The sequence below is a fragment of the Myxocyprinus asiaticus genome, chromosome 23 (genome assembly GCF_019703515.2).
Source record: "Myxocyprinus asiaticus isolate MX2 ecotype Aquarium Trade chromosome 23, UBuf_Myxa_2, whole genome shotgun sequence".
Lineage (NCBI taxonomy): Eukaryota > Metazoa > Chordata > Actinopteri > Cypriniformes > Catostomidae > Myxocyprinus > Myxocyprinus asiaticus.
Window position 1 is genome coordinate 7,344,291 of NC_059366.1, and position 17,914 is coordinate 7,362,204.

Sequence of the window (17,914 nt, forward strand, 5' to 3'; positions counted from 1 at the left end):
TTGACGGCTCTCCTGATAACTGTACTGGTTTCCTACAACAATGCTCGATTTACTTCTCAAACCAACCTGATGTATTTAACCAGGAAAAGTTGAAATGCTCATTTATCATGACTTTACTAACTGGGAAGGCTCTAGAGTGTGCTACGGCTGTTTGGAATCATGATACACTTATTCAACAATCTTACAGTAATTTTTCTACATTGATTCGTGATGTTTTTCAGTACCCTGCGGGGGGCATGGATGCAGCAACTCAGCTCACTCAGTTACGCCAAGGCAATAAATCTTCATCTGACCATGCCATACAGTTTCGCACTCTTGCAGCACAGAGCAGATTTAATGACATTGTGTTGAAACACATCTTTTGTTCTAGTCTGTCAGCCAAACTTCAGGCAGAATTGGTGTGCAGAGATAACTCCCTCGACTTCTCTCAATACATTACCCTCGCTATCAAACTAGACAATCTCTTATGATCACAACCATGTTTCAATACCTCCTTGCCATGTCATGTATCTACAACCTCAGTTCAGGTACCAAGTCAGCACCAACCTATGGAGTCTATGCAAATAGGACAAACTCGTGTGTCTCAAAATGAACGTAGAATACGATTACTCAACCTCTGTTTCTACTGTGGTGAACCAGGTCATCGCTGTTCCAACTGCCCCGTCAAACCTACTACCACCTCTACACAACGTTATTGAGTGAGTCACATCTTTAATCCTCTAACAATCAGTCAAGGCTTGTCACTACCCATCATTTTGTCCATAGCTAACCAAGAATATCATTTTATAGCGTTAATAGACTCTGGAGCTGCTGCCAATGTTATACATCAGGACTTAGTGAAGCAATTGAACATCCCCACGACCAAGTGTGAGCCACCTATTACAGTAACTGCTGTCAATGATGGTCCCATCGGTAAAGGTCATATCACTCATCAAACTCTTCCTATAAAACTCCAAGTCTGTCTGCTTCACATTGAACAAATCACTCTGTACATCATTTCTTCACCATGAAACCCAGTGATTCTCAGATATCCCTGGTTATCAACTCACGAACCCCAGTTTTCATGGAAGAACAAGGATTTAATCCGTTGGTCTCCTCACTGTCATCTCCACTGTCTGGATCTGCCACCTAATTTTACAGTCTGCACAACTCATCTCACCGAGGACCTCCATTCATTGCCGAACAATATCCCCAATGAGTATGCTGACTTGGCGGAGGTTTTTAGTAAGGAGAGGGCCACCCAGTTACCTCCTCATCGATCCTGAGACTGTGCTATAGACCTTCTATAGACCTCCACCCAAAAGCCGTGTTTACCCATTGTCCATCCCAGAGACCAAGGCCATGGAGGAGTACACTGACAAGGCCCTATCTTATGGATTTATTAGAGCCTCTACTTCTCCAGCTGCTTCTGGATTCTTCTTTGTTGGCAAGAAAGATGGCGGCTTAAGACCTTGTATTGACTATCATGCACTCAACACAATTACTGTCAAGAACTGCCATCCACTCCCACTTATTCCTTCTTCCCTAGAACAATTACGAGAGGCCAGGTACTTCACTAAATTGGACCTCAGATCTGCTTACAACCTCATCAGAATACGAGAGGGTGATAAATGGAAGACCGCCTTTCTCACCACCAGGGGGCACTACGAATACTTGGTAATGGCGTACGGACTATCCAACTCACCTTCCGTCTTCCAATCTTTTGTCAATGAGGTCTTCAAAGACCTCCTGAATCAATATGTGATAGTCTTCATAGACAACATTCTGATCTATTCCCGGTCTATGGAGGAGCATACTGACCAAGTAAGGAATGTCTTGTCACGTCTTCTCCTGAACAATCTTTTCGTCAAAGCCGAGAAGTGTGAATTTCATGTCCTTTCCACCACATGCTTGGGGTATAATATTAGCCACTCTGGAGTGGAGATGGATCTCATCAAGGTAAAATCTGTCACTGACTGGCCCACACCCACCACGGTAAAGGAATTACAACGATTTCTAGGCTTCGCTAAGTTCTACCGCAGATTCAACCATAACTACAGTACCATTGCTGCACTCATCACCTCTCTTCTTAAAGGTAAACCCAAGAAGTTGGCATGGACAGAGGCAGCATCAATCTCCCTCAATAGACTCAAGTCCAGTTTTACCTCTGCCCCCATTCTCTAGCATCCTAACCCTCAACTAACCTTCATCGTAGAAGTCGACGCCTCTGATAATGGAATTGGTGCTGTTCATTCCCAACGTCATGGAAACCCAGGCAAACTACACCCCTGTGCATTCTTCTCCCGGAAATTAACATCAGCAGAGCGCAATTATGACATCGGTAACAAAGAGTTACTATCTATCAAAGCCACTCTAGAGGAGTGGAGACACTGGTTAGAAGGCATACTTCATCGATTTCAAGTCATCACTGATCACAAAAATCTGGAATACTTCAAGGAAGCCAAGACATTAAATTCTCGCTAGGCCAGATAGGCACTCTTCTTCACTCGGTTCGATTTCACAGTCACATATCGTCAAGGAAGTTAGAATAGTAAAGCTGATGCTCTATCACATATCTATGAATCTGTTGAGACACATTAGTCCGGAGAGGATTCTACCTTCCTCCATCATCATCGTACCCATCCGGTGGGATATCACGGAGTAGATTCAATGCGTTCAACAAGAGGAAACTTCTCCTCCCGAATGTCCCACTGGCAAAGTGTACGTTCCTTCCAGACTACGCAACAGAATTATTCAATGGGTTCACGCATCACTCTCCTCTGCACATCCTGAAATTAACCGTACTATTACTTTAGTCAGGAACTCTTTCTGGTGGCCAACACTATCCACTGACATCAAGAACTATGTAAGTGCCTGTCAGACCTGTGCACAATCCCGCACACCTCGTCAACTACCTGCAGGACTACTAGAACCACTACCCATTCCACAATGACCCTGGTCTCACTTGTCCATTGATTTCGTCACTGACCTGATCTTCGTCACTTTCGTCTCAAGGATCCACCACCATCATGGTCACCATTGATCGCTTCTCAAAATCATGCCGCCTTATACCTTTGAAGGGTCTACACACTGCCATGGAAACTACTCAAGTACAGTTCAATCAAGTGTTTAGAATCTATGGATTACCTAATGACATAGTCACTGATCGAGGACCACAGTTCACTTCAAGAGTATGGAGAGCCTTCTGCCAACAAAGTGGAGCGTCTCAATCAGGAAACTGGTAGATATCTAAGGTCGTACTGTAGTAAGGAGCAGGAGAAGTGGAGCATCTTCCTTCCATGGGCAGAGAATGCCCAAAAGTCCCTCACACACTCTTCTACGGGTTTGACCCCCTTCCAATGTCTCCTGGGATACCAACCTCCCCTATTCCCTTGGTCTGGGGAGCCTTCCGAAGTGCCTGCCATGGACGATTGGATTAGAAAAAGTGAGCTAGTTTGGAACAGTGCTAATGTCCGTCTTCAACGAGCCATTCGGTCTCAAAAGATCCAAGCTGATTGACACCGACGCCCTCATCCTGAGTATCAACCAGGTCAAATGGTGTGGCTTTCTACTCGGGACCTATGCCTGAAACTCTCCTGCAAACAGCTAAGTCCCAAGTATGTAGGTCCCTTCAAGATTTTACGTCAAGTTAATCCTGTCACATACCGTTTAGAATTGCCTGCCACTTACCGCATCTCTCCTCCTTTCCATGTGTCCCTCCTGAAACCTGAGTCCAGAGTCCTGAGGCTACTGACGAGGGACCTCCTCTGCCACTTGAAATCGAAGGAGCTCCTGCCTACCTAGTTCGGGAGATTCTTGATTCTCGCAGGAGGGGTGGTCAACTTCAATACCTCGTGGACTGGGAGGGATACGGCCCAGAGGAGAGATTGTGGATTCCAGCCAAAGACATCTTGGACCCATCACTCATCAGAGACTTTCATCAAGCCCATCCAGATTGCCCGGCCCCTAGATCAAGAGGTTGCCCCAGGAGAGAAACACCTAGAGGTGTTTTTAAAGGGGGGGATTTGTAATGTCTGAACAGGCTCCCATCCACCAGAGGGAGCCCTCAACTGAATACTGAACTCTTGTCACTTCCTGTTCCTCCCACATCAGTTCCTTTTTGGACATTCTCCATGTATATAAGCCATATGACCACAGTATCACCTTGCGAAGTATTGCCAGTTATCTGCCTTACCAAGCATTGTTTCTCTGCCATTGTTTTGTCTATTGTTATGACCATTGCTTACGTTTGCTGGATTTATGTCTCTGGATTACTGTTTTTGGATTTGTTGCCTGAGGACCGATTTATCTGTGTTTTGACCCAAGCCTGTGACCTGACTACGTTTAAAGAATACTGTTTGAATTGTTTGAACAACCCCTCTAATAAATATCTGCAAATGGATCCCACTCAGCCTACCTCATCCTTACACTCTATATCAGCTGTTTATACATTTATGTTGCATTCAGAATTTGTTTCCAGCAGTCCAGCGGTGGTACCATTTTAAACTAATTTGGACATTTTTTTTTTTTTGTTTTCTCAAAACCAATCCTGGAACTCAGTTAGTTCAGAGTTCAACTAGCTTTGTGAATCAGTTCAAACTCTGATTCAACAATAATCACTGAGCAGTGTTCACAGAAGTCCCTTTGTGGCATTTTACATATATTTAAATGATTATGTAAAATATGTAGATAATTATTGCTGTTTATTTCTATGTGCTGTATCTATAAGTTCGTGCATATATATTAAAAATTATGAAACATAATTTGTCATTGTGTTTAAGTGAAAAACATGGAAAACATGCCTTGATTATGTTTAGTAGATATCACCCAGCTCCATCATCTATGCCTTTGTGTGTTATAATTTCTATGTAACTGATCATGTATTGTTTTAACAGACCAACTGAAATTGAGTATTCAAAATCGCAAAACATTAACATGTCAAACAGAAGTATGCATTGTTGTTATATGACACACATTGTACATGAGTGGTATCCTGCAATCATTTTAGAAATAAAGTGGTCATTTTACCTTTGTAATTCAATTTTGTGTTCAAATGTTTTAACATTTAGCAGACTGATCAAATAATGAAATGTCGTATGTCATCCTGGTACTCTATGCATTCAGATGTCCATACTGTGCACAGTATGTCTAGTATGCTTTCTAAACACAACCAAAGTTTTAAATTAAGCCCTGTTATCTGGTCTTCTGTCTTTTTTCTTCTGTTGGGCTGACAGCAGGTTGCAAAAGTTTTGTAATGGGACACTAGTGCCACCATGTGATGTTCTCTCTGAAAGATTCATGCTTTGAGATCAGGCTGACCTGCAAGCACTCAATGGTCAGCAACAGTATGACTCCCTTACAATTCAGAGCAGATAATCTGTCATGCAGGAATGGCATTTCCAAGCTAGTAAATGCTTTTTACATTGGACAGCATTATCACTACAATGAGCAGATGTCTTGTGTCTTTGAAGGAGTTATTGAGATTGTGAGTTGCCGAGTTCAAAGCAAATAATTCCACTGATAAAATTTTTATGTTTTAATTAGTCACGTTTGAAATCAAAATAAGTTCAATTTCCTACATTGTAATTATTCCAATCACATTCTGGTTTAAGAGAAATGATTACTGGAGTTATTTCATCAGAAAAATTAAAACATTCTTACTGCTTCTTTATATTAAAACGTGAATTCATTAATAAACCATTAAAGGAAGAGCCACATTATGGAAAGCAATATCAGAACACAGCTACATTACATTTGCCCCAAATTTATTTTAACACATAAGCCACACTTAAAAACTTATGTCACTGCATAAGATAACAATATCAAAGCAAGTGACATACAACCCCAATTCTGAAAAATTTGGGACAGTATGAAAAATGCTGATAAAAACAAAAAGTAGTGATTTGTCAATTATATTCACCCTTTGCTTTATTGAAAGCACTACAACTAGACATTATATGATGTTTTATATTGTGAATTTCTTAGTTTTTTGAAAATGTACAGTAATTTCAAATCAGATGATTGCAACACGATCCAAAAAAGTTGAGACGGGCAATTTAAGACTAATAACAATTTGACGAGTTGAAATAACAAGGCGATGGGAAACAGGAGATGTTAAACAGGTGAGGCAATCGTGTTATAGTATGTAAGGCGCCTCCAAAACTGCCTAGTCCTTCAAGAGCAAGGATCATTCGAGACTTGTCAATTTGCCAACAGATACTTCAGCAAATAATCCAGCACTTTGAGAACAATGTTCCCCAAAGACAAGTTGGAAGGATTTGGGGCATTTCACCCTCTACAATGCACAATATAGTTAAAAGATTCAAGGAATATGGTAAAATCTCGGTGTGTAAAGGGCAAGACGAAAACCACTTCTGAATGCGTGTGATCTCTGATCTCTCAGACGTCACTGTCTTAAAAAAACATCATTCATCTGTAATGGATATCATGAACATGGACTTGGGATAACTTTAGTAAACCTTTGTTAGTCAACACCACTCACTGCTGCATCCACAGATGCAAGTTAAGACTTTACTATGCAAAGCAGAAGCCCTACATCAACACTGTCCAGTAGCGCTGCCAACTTCTCTGGGTTCGGTCTCATCTTAGATGGAAAGTAGAACAGTGGAACAGTGTTTTTTGGTCTGAAGAGTCCACATTTCCAAAAATATTTGAAAAACAAAGCTGTTGTGTTATCCAGGCCAAAGAGGAAAAGGGCCATCCAAGCTGTTATTAGCATTAGGTCCAAAAGCCAGTGTCTGTATGGACCAGGGGTGTGTCACTGCCCATTGCATGGGTAACTCGCACATCTGTGAGAACACCATGAATGCAGACAGATACGTTCAGATTTTGGAGCAACATATACTGCCATCCAGCACTGTCTTTTCCAGGGATGTCCCTGCATTTTCCAGCAGGACAACTTCAAACCACATACTGCCCGGATTTCAAGTGCATGGCTGTGTGAGCAGAGAGTGTGGGTGCTAGATTGGCCTGCCTGCAGTCCTGACCTGTCTCCAATTGAGAATGTGTGGTGCATTATTGAGCACACCATACGGCAACGAAGACCCCATACAATTGTGCAGCTGAAGACCTACATAATGGATGATTGGGGGGAAATTCCACTTTTCCACAACAAACTTGTGTCTTCAGTGCCCAAATGCTTAATAAGTGTTATTAGAAGAAATGGTGATGTTTCACAGTGGTAAACACTCGACTGTCCCAACTTTTTTTGGAGCATGTTGCAATCATCAGATTTGAAATTCACAAGGAAAGACATCATATAATGTGTAGTTGTAGTGCTTTAAATATAGCAAAGGGTGAATATAATTTACAAATCACTCCTTTTTGTTTTTATTAGCATTTATCATACTGTCCCAACTTTTTTGGAATTGGGGCTGTATTTCAAGAAAACAGAAGTAGCTACACTGTTCAAAATGAAGGCAACAATTATTTGGACACTTTTTGGCTGTTACATCATTGCATTTGTTTGCATTTGACACTTGTTTCAATGTTGTGATATCCAGTGCAATTACATTCAGTATAATTTAAGCAGCCAAATACTTTTCGTTTTTATTTTGAACCGTGTTGAGGTCACAAATCTAACTAATGGCCCAAAATGTAATAAAGCCCTAAATGTAATAAAGGCTGTACATTTTTTCCAGCCGTTTTCCTCACTCTGAAAGCGTACAGTTCTTGAAGGGAGGGCAGGGGGCAAACAATAATCCTCTCACCAGTCCGAACTGTCCTCTGTAGTCTTCTGATGTCCGTTTTCATAGCTGAACCAAACCAGACAGTTTTTGAAGTGAATTAAAACTGTAGGGTCTTTTATTGTATTTATTACCTAAATTTATTACATTGCAGGTCTTTATTACATTTAGCTCCAATTGGTATTACATTTAAAGCCATTACTACACTTGGGACCAATACTTAATTACATTTAGAACCACACTGCATACATTAAGGGCCTTTAATTACATTTAGGCCCAAACGTTATAACATTTTATTCCTTTTTACATTTAAAATCCTGTTAAATTTAGGGTCTTTATCACATTTAGAACCTTTATTACTTTTACAACCAAATCTTACTGCATTTAGGGGCATTTTACTTTATTTTGTATTTATTTTAAATAATAAATAAAACATTTTTTAGGACCAAATCTTATTACATTTAGGGCCTTTATTATATTTAAAACCAGAAGTTAATATAGTTAGGGGCTTTTTTTTACATTTAGGACCAAAATGTATTACATTTAGGGCATTTTTAACAGAAAAGTTAGGACCAAATCTTATTACATTTAAAGAGGCCCTATTATGTTTTTTGGGATTTTACCTTTTCTTTAGTGTGTAATATAGCTGTTTGTGCATGTAAAAGGTCTGCAAAGTTACAAAGCAAAAAGTCCACACAAAAGGCAGTTACTCTCTCCCACAGACAACACTGCTCATGAACTGCCTGAAACACCTGGTTTGCAGTCCAGCCATTACTTCCGTGACATAGCTACGTCACTATGTAAAACATTTTTGTATAATGCCTGCCTAAGGGCTACTTTGGCCCACCCTCAAACAAGGTAGTTATAGCCGAGGCAAGGATGAGTTGGGTTAGAGTTGTCGCCATGTCGAGAAGACGCTGTTTTCTTCACTGCAAAAGCAAAACCCCTTTGTATGGACTTCCAAAGGCAGCAGTGGAAGAATCAGTGGCTAAAATTAATTTTTACCACTATTCCTCAGCAGTACAACCACAACCACAATAACAAAATTGTCGATCTCAAGATTCTTTATCAGTAGTAAAGTGAGGAGGTTTACTTATAATTACAAACTGTAATGTTATGGCCGCTATCCACGATAGTCCACGGCTAACTTGCTCACTAACTCTCTATTACCCCCGGTAATGTCCAACCGGGAGTAAGCCTGAGTTCTCCGTTCATATCTCTGGCGATGAAAGTTCAGCTACACCCATTCCAGCAAAAGATGACTAACTTAGATGCACTATGTGTCTTTTACTTGAAGCTTTGTTAGGTTCACAATAATCAACAGTGTACTTGGTCCCAAATTACACTACCATTGTTACCATGATGTAGAGAAATTACACAGTTATAACGTCACATCTGAAATGTAAGATAAATGTAAAGTTAGTTCGATGTTCGACATTCGTTAGATATTCGGTTTCTCCTACCCGCGCTCTCTTCAGTCGACAATCTTACAGAGATGTCATTAGCACACTTGGTTTAAAGGGAGTACAACTATACTATATGGGAATAAAAATTGGATTCAGAACAGTCAACGTTTGGTGTGGCTGCAAAATTATGCCTGAAATGCTCCGATGCGCTTTGACTGCCTAGCAGATGTAAGGGACCGTCTGAAAACTCCACCCACTACGCTACAATATAGGAGATGTCCACTCATTCATTCAATTACAACAATCAAGTTATACATGAAGAAAAAACAATACAAAAGCAAAAAACAGTAAAATACATTTTCACATTCAGAATGTTCTAATAACTTCCCAGAGGATATATGGATTTACTACAGATGCGATTATTACAGTATCATCAATTATTTAAGCACAGTAATCAATTATTTTAGAAAAAAAATCACTAAAATTCACCAAAATTGTATTTTCTCATTCTAAAGTCTGTAGTAATTTCTTAGAGGATAGATGGATTTACAACAGGTGAGATTATTACAGTATGATCAATTATATAAGTACAGTAATCAATTATTTTAGAAAAATATTAACTAAAATTCACCAAAATTATATTTTCACATTCAGAATGTTGTAGTAACTTCCCAGAGGATAGACAGACTTACTACAGGTGAGATTATTACAGTATGATCAATTATATAAGTACAGTAATCAATTATTTTAGAAAGAAAATCACTCAAATTCACCAAAATGATATTTTAACATTCTAAAGGTTGTAGTAACTTCCTTGATGATAGATGAACTTACTACAGGTGAGATTATTACAGTATGATCAATTACATAAATACAGTAATCAATTATTTTAGAAAAATATTCACTAAAATTCACCAAAATGATATTTTAATATTCTAAAGGTTGTAGTAACTTCACAGAGGATAGACAGATTTACTACAGGTGAGATTATTACAGTATGATCAATTATATAAATACAGTAATCAATTATTTTAGAAAAACAAAATTAAAAAAATTCACCAAAATGATATTTTAACATTCTAAAGGGTGTAGTAACTTCCCAGAGGATAGACGGACTTACTACAGATGAGATTATTACAGTATGATCAATTACATAAGTACAGTAATCAATTATTTTAGAAAAATATTCACTAAAATTCACAGAAATTATATTTTCTCATTCTAAAGGTTGTAGTAACTTCCCAGAGGATAGACGGACTTCATACAGGTGCGATTATTACAGTATTTATAACAATATGAGTACAATAATGAATTATTTTAGAAAAAAATAAACAGATGTGCTTTTCCACCTCCACCCACATAATTATTGTGCTAGTGTCTTCTTTTCCCCTATGAATTTATACTCTGCCTGTTATTTAGCTTTTTGCTAGATCATCATGTGTTAGATCATCTGCTTTCTGTCTGTTCCTGCTACTTGTTCAGGGAGTTTTGTATGTTGCTTGTGTGTCTCTAAAGTAAGGCGTTTTTTTCATCTGGTTTTCTACCTCCCTGCCTGTTGCGACCAATGCTACTTTACGTTTTTCTTGTCCTGATTTAATGAATTTGCCCTCTGATTGCACTTTCACTATCAATTCAGTTCTGTTCTCCCTGCTCTATCCATGAACGGCTGGGCAGTGAGAGCCTAGAAAAGAAGCATACAATGAAATTATTACTTCAAATGAAAGTAAAATTGATACACTTGATGCAAATGGTCCTGACTGAAACAACCATCAATTAAAACCATTGTATCCCTTAAAATCTCCAATGTCACTCAACGCCAATTAATTAGCAACAACTTATTCAGTTATTTACTGAAATAAAATGAAAAATACTGCTAATTGACTCGCCTGTCACATTCTTTAAAGAAGATCCCAAATTAATTTAAAATAGTCTTACAGAAGGAATAAAAATATAGAATAATAGCAATAAACTTTTTTGGTGGAAAATTTGTAATGAATTTGTTATAAATGTTGTTAATGGGAATGTAGTGAATATACCTAAGTTTAGAAAACAATTTATGACAGCATTAACATAACAACTTGGGGATCATTATAAAAGAGTTTTTGAAAAAATAAATACCACAGATGTCCTACTTATTTGTTACTGGGAATTATCACAGTAATATTATTTTCATGTTTTATTGTGTTTTAAATATTTTCCACCATGTTTATTAGTCCTGTCTCCTCATTGGTCTATGTTTATGAGTCTTGTTATCAGTTCTGTTTTATCATTGTTCTTGTTTCATTGCCTTGTTATCATGTTCATTAGTTTAGTCTCGTCATTGGTTGTCTCTGTCATGTGGTTACCCATGTTCATGTATTTAAGCCCTCATGTTTGCCATTGTCTTTTGTCAAGTATTGTTTTGGTGTAACGTTGTCAAGTCAAGTCAAGTCATTTATGTTTGTTTCGTTTTGTTAATAAATACTGCACTTGGGTTCACTATTCATCGTCATCATCTGTTCCTGTCTTCAGCCTGTCTCAATGTTACAGAATACTCGACCACAAAATGAACCCAGCAGTTCCGCTACTGCGTTTACGCCAGGGAAACCGTTCCATAGAGGAATATGTGGAAGGCTTCTGCGCTCTCGCCAGCTAGGTGGATTTTAATGAGATCGGGCAGGCTTGAATGAGCCTGTCTACTCCATGATGCCTGGCAGTCGGATAACTTTCAATCTGGCTCAATAAATCGATTTTGCCCTGCAACTGAGCGGTTCATCTTTCACTGTAGGAGTGGCTGATGAGGAACAATAGGTTACTAGCGTAACCCCGGTTCTCTGAAACATCGAGTGGAGAGATCCACCTATGGGAAGGGCATCTGTACCTGACCTCTGCAGAAGCATCCAAATGTACCAAGCGCATGACCTATGCCCGGTAAGGACCCACCCCCTTACCTAAGACCATAAAAGGACCTGCAAGCGCTGCTGTTCCTCAATAAGTATATTCGCTTCTCGTGCAGCAAGCGGGGCAAGCTTGGTGGATCTCTCCACTCGATGTTTCAGAGAACCGGGGTTACGCTAGTAACCTATTGTTCTCTTTCATCATCTCGTGTTCGAGATCCACCTATGGGAGACTTTGACAGCTCCCCGATTGCCCAATACACTCACAGTGAGGCCCTGCAAGACAGTTAAGGGAACGGTCACCTCAAAGAGGCGGTGCTTGACACGTCCCATAATCACACACCTGGCAACCCTGAAGCACACAAGTGAGAACTGTGCACAGGCAGAGCATGAATAACATGTTAGTGGCACAAATATAAAATCAGCCCAGCAGCATATATACAATGAAAATAGCACCCAGGCAGGAATGTAAATGCATGCTTGGTGACATGAATGTGCACGGCTAACCGGCCCATAACCCCTTTTTCTTACTCTTTATATATATAAATATAAAAAGAAAGAAAAGGAGCTAACAGGGGAAGGGCTATGAAGAACCCACCCCCAAGACAGAATGAGCTACCGGGGTCCTGGTAACATCCAGCCGGTAGTAATGTACAAAAGTATGGGGAGAAGCCCAGCTGGCAGCAGAACAGATGTCCTGCAATGAAACTCCCCTAAACAGAGCCCAAGAGGCGGCCATGCCCCTCTTCCAAGTATGCCTGCAAGGCACGGACAGGACACAGAGCATTCAGCCTCTGATCCTCCGCAGAGGAAAAAGGAGGAGGGTGCAAAGCGGAAAGCTCCATTACCTCACATGAGAACGCTGGGAAGCATTTAGGCACAAAGGCCGGGTTGGGCCTAAGGAAAACCTTATCTCCACTAAGAGAGAATTTAGTGCACGAGGAATGAACAGAGAGTGCATGCAAGTCACTGACATATTTAGCTGATCCTAAGGCCAGGAGCAAAGCTGTCTTGAGAGACAGCAATTTTAGGGAAATGCTTCCCAGGGGCTCAAAAGGTTGCTGAGATAAAGCCTCCAGCACCATAGAGAGGTCCCACTCAAGAACAGTTCTCCTAGTAACTGGGAGAGAATGGCGGCGCCCTTCATAAATCTACAAATGAGGGGGTGCTGCCCTGCCGTTGAGCCGTCAAACCCAAAATGACAAGCAGAAATAGCCGCCAGGTAGACCTTAATGGTGGAAAAAGACCTGCTCTTATCCATAAGGTCTTATAAAAAACACAAAATATCAGAGACTGAACACTGATATGATGTGGAACCGCTCCCATCACACCACCCTTCAAATACTTGCCACTTACAGTCATATAAGGACCTTGTGGAGGAGGCCCTAGCGTTCTGTATAGTGGCAACCACATGTGGGGGGAGCCCCATCGAGCTTAAGTTTGTCCTCTCACGTGCCAAGCCTAAAGAGCCACCCTGTCCGGGTGGGGGTGATGTAGCTCCCCGTTCACTTGAGACAACAGGTCTGTGCGTAGAGGGAGGGACCACGACTGGGCATGCAGAAGCGAAATTATCTCTGCCAGCCATGGTGCTTTGGGCCACCTGGGTGCTATCAAAATAAGGGACAAGCCCTGCTCTCTCACCCTGGCCAGGGTGGGTATTAACAGGCACAGGGGAGGGAATGCGTAGAGCAGCAATTTGGGCCACGGGTGGGCTAGTGCATCCACGCCGAGGGGCAAGTCCTTGTCCTTTAGCGAGAAGAACATAGGACAATGGGAGTTTTCACGCGAGGTGAAGAGATCTACGGTCACCTGTCCGAATCTCTCCCACTATATGCCCACTATCTGAGGGTGGAGGCGCCAGTCTCCGTAGAGTGGGTTCCCCCTCAACAGAAGATCCGCGCCCCTGTTCAAAATGCTTGGAACATGGGTCGCGCGTAACAACAGGAAGTACCACCTGCTCCACACTAAAAGCCTGTGAGCTAGAGCATGAAGCTTGGGCGAGCGCATTCTGCCCTGGCGATTGATATGTGCCACTGCTGTGGTGTTGTCGCAGCGAACAAGCACATGATGCCCATGCAAGCGGGGCAGAAAATGATTCAGAGCTTTCCATACAGTCATGAGCTCCAAATAATTTATGTGGGCTGAACGAAGTTCACTCGGCCACAAACCTTTCACCGTCCCGCCCTCCCGTGTGGCTCCCCACCCTGTCTGTCGTTACCACTTTTCGCAACATAACAGCCCCGAGAGGGGTCCCATGTGTGTAAAAATCTGCGCTTCTCCAGTGGCGCAAGGCTGCTGTGCACTAGCGCGTCATTGTAACAGAGCGACAGAGATCGTGTAACTGGCTGAAGTGGAGGGATAAAACCTACTTCATGAATGCCCTCATTCGCAGAAGGCCCAAAGGCAAAACCTGAATAGCTGATGCCATAAGACCCTGTAATCTGAGACATGTGCGAAATTGCACTTTCGCCCCCTCCTTGAATTGTGATAGACAATTCATTAGAGAGAGAACGCACTCTTGTGAAAGGCGCACGCGTATGGATATTGAATTCAGCTCCAGACCCAGTAATATAACATTCAGAGCGAGTGTAAAATTGCTCTTGTTCACATTCACTCTGAACCCGAGCGATGTGATGTGCGCGAGCACACGCCAAGTGTCTTGCACCACTTTCTCCTTGGAATTGGCTATGATTAACCAATCGTTTATGTATGTTAGGATCTTTAGACCTGTTATTCTCAGCGGCACTAAGCCCGCCTCCGCACATAGACAGAACACCCTCGGACTCAGCGAGAGGCCGAAAGGAAGGACTGTGAATTCGTAACATATGCCCTGGTAGGCGAAACGAAGAAATTTCCTGTGCGGTGGGTAAATGTTGATGTGGAAAAAAGCATCTTTCAGATCGACTGATGTGAACCAGTCATTCTGATGAATAGAGCGAGCGAGTGTGCCGTGTGTTAACATGCTGAAATTGTATTTCCTCAAATGTTTGCTCAACACTCTGAGATCCAGAATAGGACGGAGAGAGCCGTCTTTCTTTGGAACTTGGAAATAACGGGAGTAAAACCCCTGATTGCATTGATCTAGGGGTACTACATGAATCACCCCCTTCCCAAGGAGGGAGGAGATTTCCTCTTTCAGAATGTGAGCAGCGCTCTCCTCTGTGTGAGAGGAGATAACTCCACCAAAAGGCGTGGGTTTCCTGGCAAACTGGAGTCTGTACCTGTTCATTATGGTTCGAATTACCCACTCGGGAGCCGACACAGCCTGCCAAGCTGTTGTGTGACTCGCAAGTGACCACACATGAACCGGGGAAGCGCTCATAGCTGTGTTTATGCCCCGATTTGCTCATTTGTGATGCAATGGCGCCATCTAGTGGACAACTTAGGGGTGACATGTGGGGTTGCAGAGAGATATTCTCTCTCTGTAATGAATTCATTTGATTCATTTGATTTTTTTTTTTTTTGTGTGTGTGTGTTGGGAATCACTGGGGCCAAGGCCTTTGTTGAATGGGTGACAGAAATGTAATGAGGCGGTGTGGTGACACTGCTTGTGTACTTTTTCTCACTGTAAACACCTCCAGTGCGGGGAGACTCCCCGACATGAGCTGGACGGGGGAAAACACATTGTTCTGCACTGAACACATATGGTGGGCACCCACTGGTGGGGTGGGGACTGACCCCACTGAGGGAAAACCTTCTTTTTTTTGAACGGGTGAACTAGGAGGGCAGGATAGGAGTTCGGGGGGTTGGCGGCCCGAGAACGTGGACTCAAAGCCCCCTGAGGCCGTGCATCAGGCCGGCCGTTTATGTTTAGAGTTGGAGGGGGTAGAGTTGGGGGGTTTCTTGGCCGCAGCCGCGGAGAAAGACATTCTCCCCCAGGGCTTAGCGGAGGGTGGGTTACTCTGCTGAGGAGGTGGTTTGTTGCGTGGCTTTGCCTTACCAGGGTGCCGGAAAGGATGCCCCGTGGCAGGAGGGTTGGGTGGCCGTGCGGGGGCGCCTGGCGTGGTGCCGCTTTCCTAGGAAGGCATCATTTAAGCGCTTCATCCTCCATTTTCTTGTCGTCGCAACATTGTTGCATCAAGGCGACAGCAGGGCCAAAGAGAGCCTGGCCAGGCTCTACCGGGGCACCCGCGATGCGCCTGTTCTCACTGTCAGGGAGGCCTGAGAGATTAAGCCAGAGTGCATGTTCTCCGGCCACTGAGAGTCATGGAACACCCGCAGGCTTGGACGGCCTGACGGGCGTTACATTGGACAGGGTCAACTGTGACAATCTCCTTCCACAGAGAGGGCGTGGGGGTCCCTTTCTCTAGTTGCTGCCCTATGTCAACCAGGAGTTCAGCCTGGTATGCAGAGAGGAGGGAGGAGATGTTGAGGGCCCTGTCAGCCAAGGCTGGGGCTTTGTAAGAGGTCTGGTGGATGGAAGCAGAAAAGTGGTTCATTTTGTTGGGGAGAACAGGCTTGGGGGGGGGGCCAGTAGGGCACCTTGAGAGGGATTAAGGTGTCTGGCGATACAGGACTCGATGGCAGGGGGGTCACCCATGCCAAGGGCCATCATATCCTTCACTTCGAGGCCCATGAGACCGTGTTTGAGGTCGAGGGGGTCTCACCAACAATGCCTCATATGCTTAGCACATGCAGGGAGGAGAGGGAGAAGTTGTTTTCTCGGGCCAGGAGGGGGTCCCAGGAGTTTTCCATTGTACACGTCCCTCTCTTGGTCAGTGGCACTTTGTAGGGCTGGCCATTCGATATTGAGGCGAGTGGCCGCTCGCTCACAAACCTTGATGAGGACGGACTGGGATAACATGTGGGGTTGCAGAGAGATATTCTCTCTCTGTAATGAATTCATTTGATTCATTTGATTTTTTTTTTTTTTGTGTGTGTGTGTTGGGAATCACTGGGGCCAAGGCCTTTGTTGAATGGGTGACAGAAATGTAATGAGGCGGTGTGGTGACACTGCTTGTGTACTTTTTCTCACTGTAAACACCTCCAGTGCGGGGAGACTCCCCGACATGAGCTGGACGGGGGAAAACACATTGTTCTGCACTGAACACATATGGTGGGCACCCACTGGTGGGGTGGGGACTGACCCCACTGAGGGAAAACCTTCTTTTTTTTGAACGGGTGAACTAGGAGGGCAGGATAGGAGTTCGGGGGTTGGCGGCCCGAGAACGTGGACTCAAAGCCCCCTGAGGCCGTGCATCAGGCCGGCCGTTTATGTTTAGAGTTGGAGGGGGTAGAGTTGGGGGGTTTCTTGGCCGCAGCCGCGGAGAAAGACATTCTCCCCCAGGGCTTAGCGGAGGGTGGGTTACTCTGCTGAGGAGGTGGTTTGTTGCGTGGCTTTGCCTTACCAGGGTGCCGGAAAGGATGCCCCGTGGCAGGAGGGTTGGGTGGCCGTGCGGGGGGCGCCTGGCGTGGTGCCGCTTTCCTAGGAAGGCATCATTTAAGCGCTTCATCCTCCATTTTCTTGTCGTCGCAACATTGTTGCATCAAGGCGACAGCAGGGCCAAAGAGAGCCTGGCCAGGCTCTACCGGGGCACCCGCGATGCGCCTGTTCTCACTGTCAGGGAGGCCTGAGAGATTAAGCCAGAGTGCATGTTCTCCGGCCACTGAGAGTCATGGAACACCCGCAGGCTTGGACGGCCTGACGGGCGTTACATTGGACAGGGTCAACTGTGACAATCTCCTTCCACAGAGAGGGCGTGGGGGTCCCTTTCTCTAGTTGCTACCCTATGTCAACCAGGAGTTCAGCCTGGTATGCAGAGAGGAGGGAGGAGATGTTGAGGGCCCTGTCAGCCAAGGCTGGGGCTTTGTAAGAGGTCTGGTGGATGGAAGCAGAAAAGTGGTTCATTTTGTTGGGGAGAACAGGCTTGGGGGGGGGGGCCAGTAGGGCACCTTGAGAGGGATTAAGGTGTCTGGCGATACAGGACTCGATGGCAGGGGGGTCACC

At 43.5% G+C, this 17,914-nt stretch overlaps 1 pseudogene; it reads right to left on the reverse strand.

Moving 5' to 3' along the window:
- Positions 1–13,401: 13,401 nt before the first annotated feature.
- LOC127414314 (uncharacterized) lies at positions 13,402–15,289 on the reverse strand (annotated as a pseudogene).
- Positions 15,290–17,914: the final 2,625 nt, after the last annotated feature.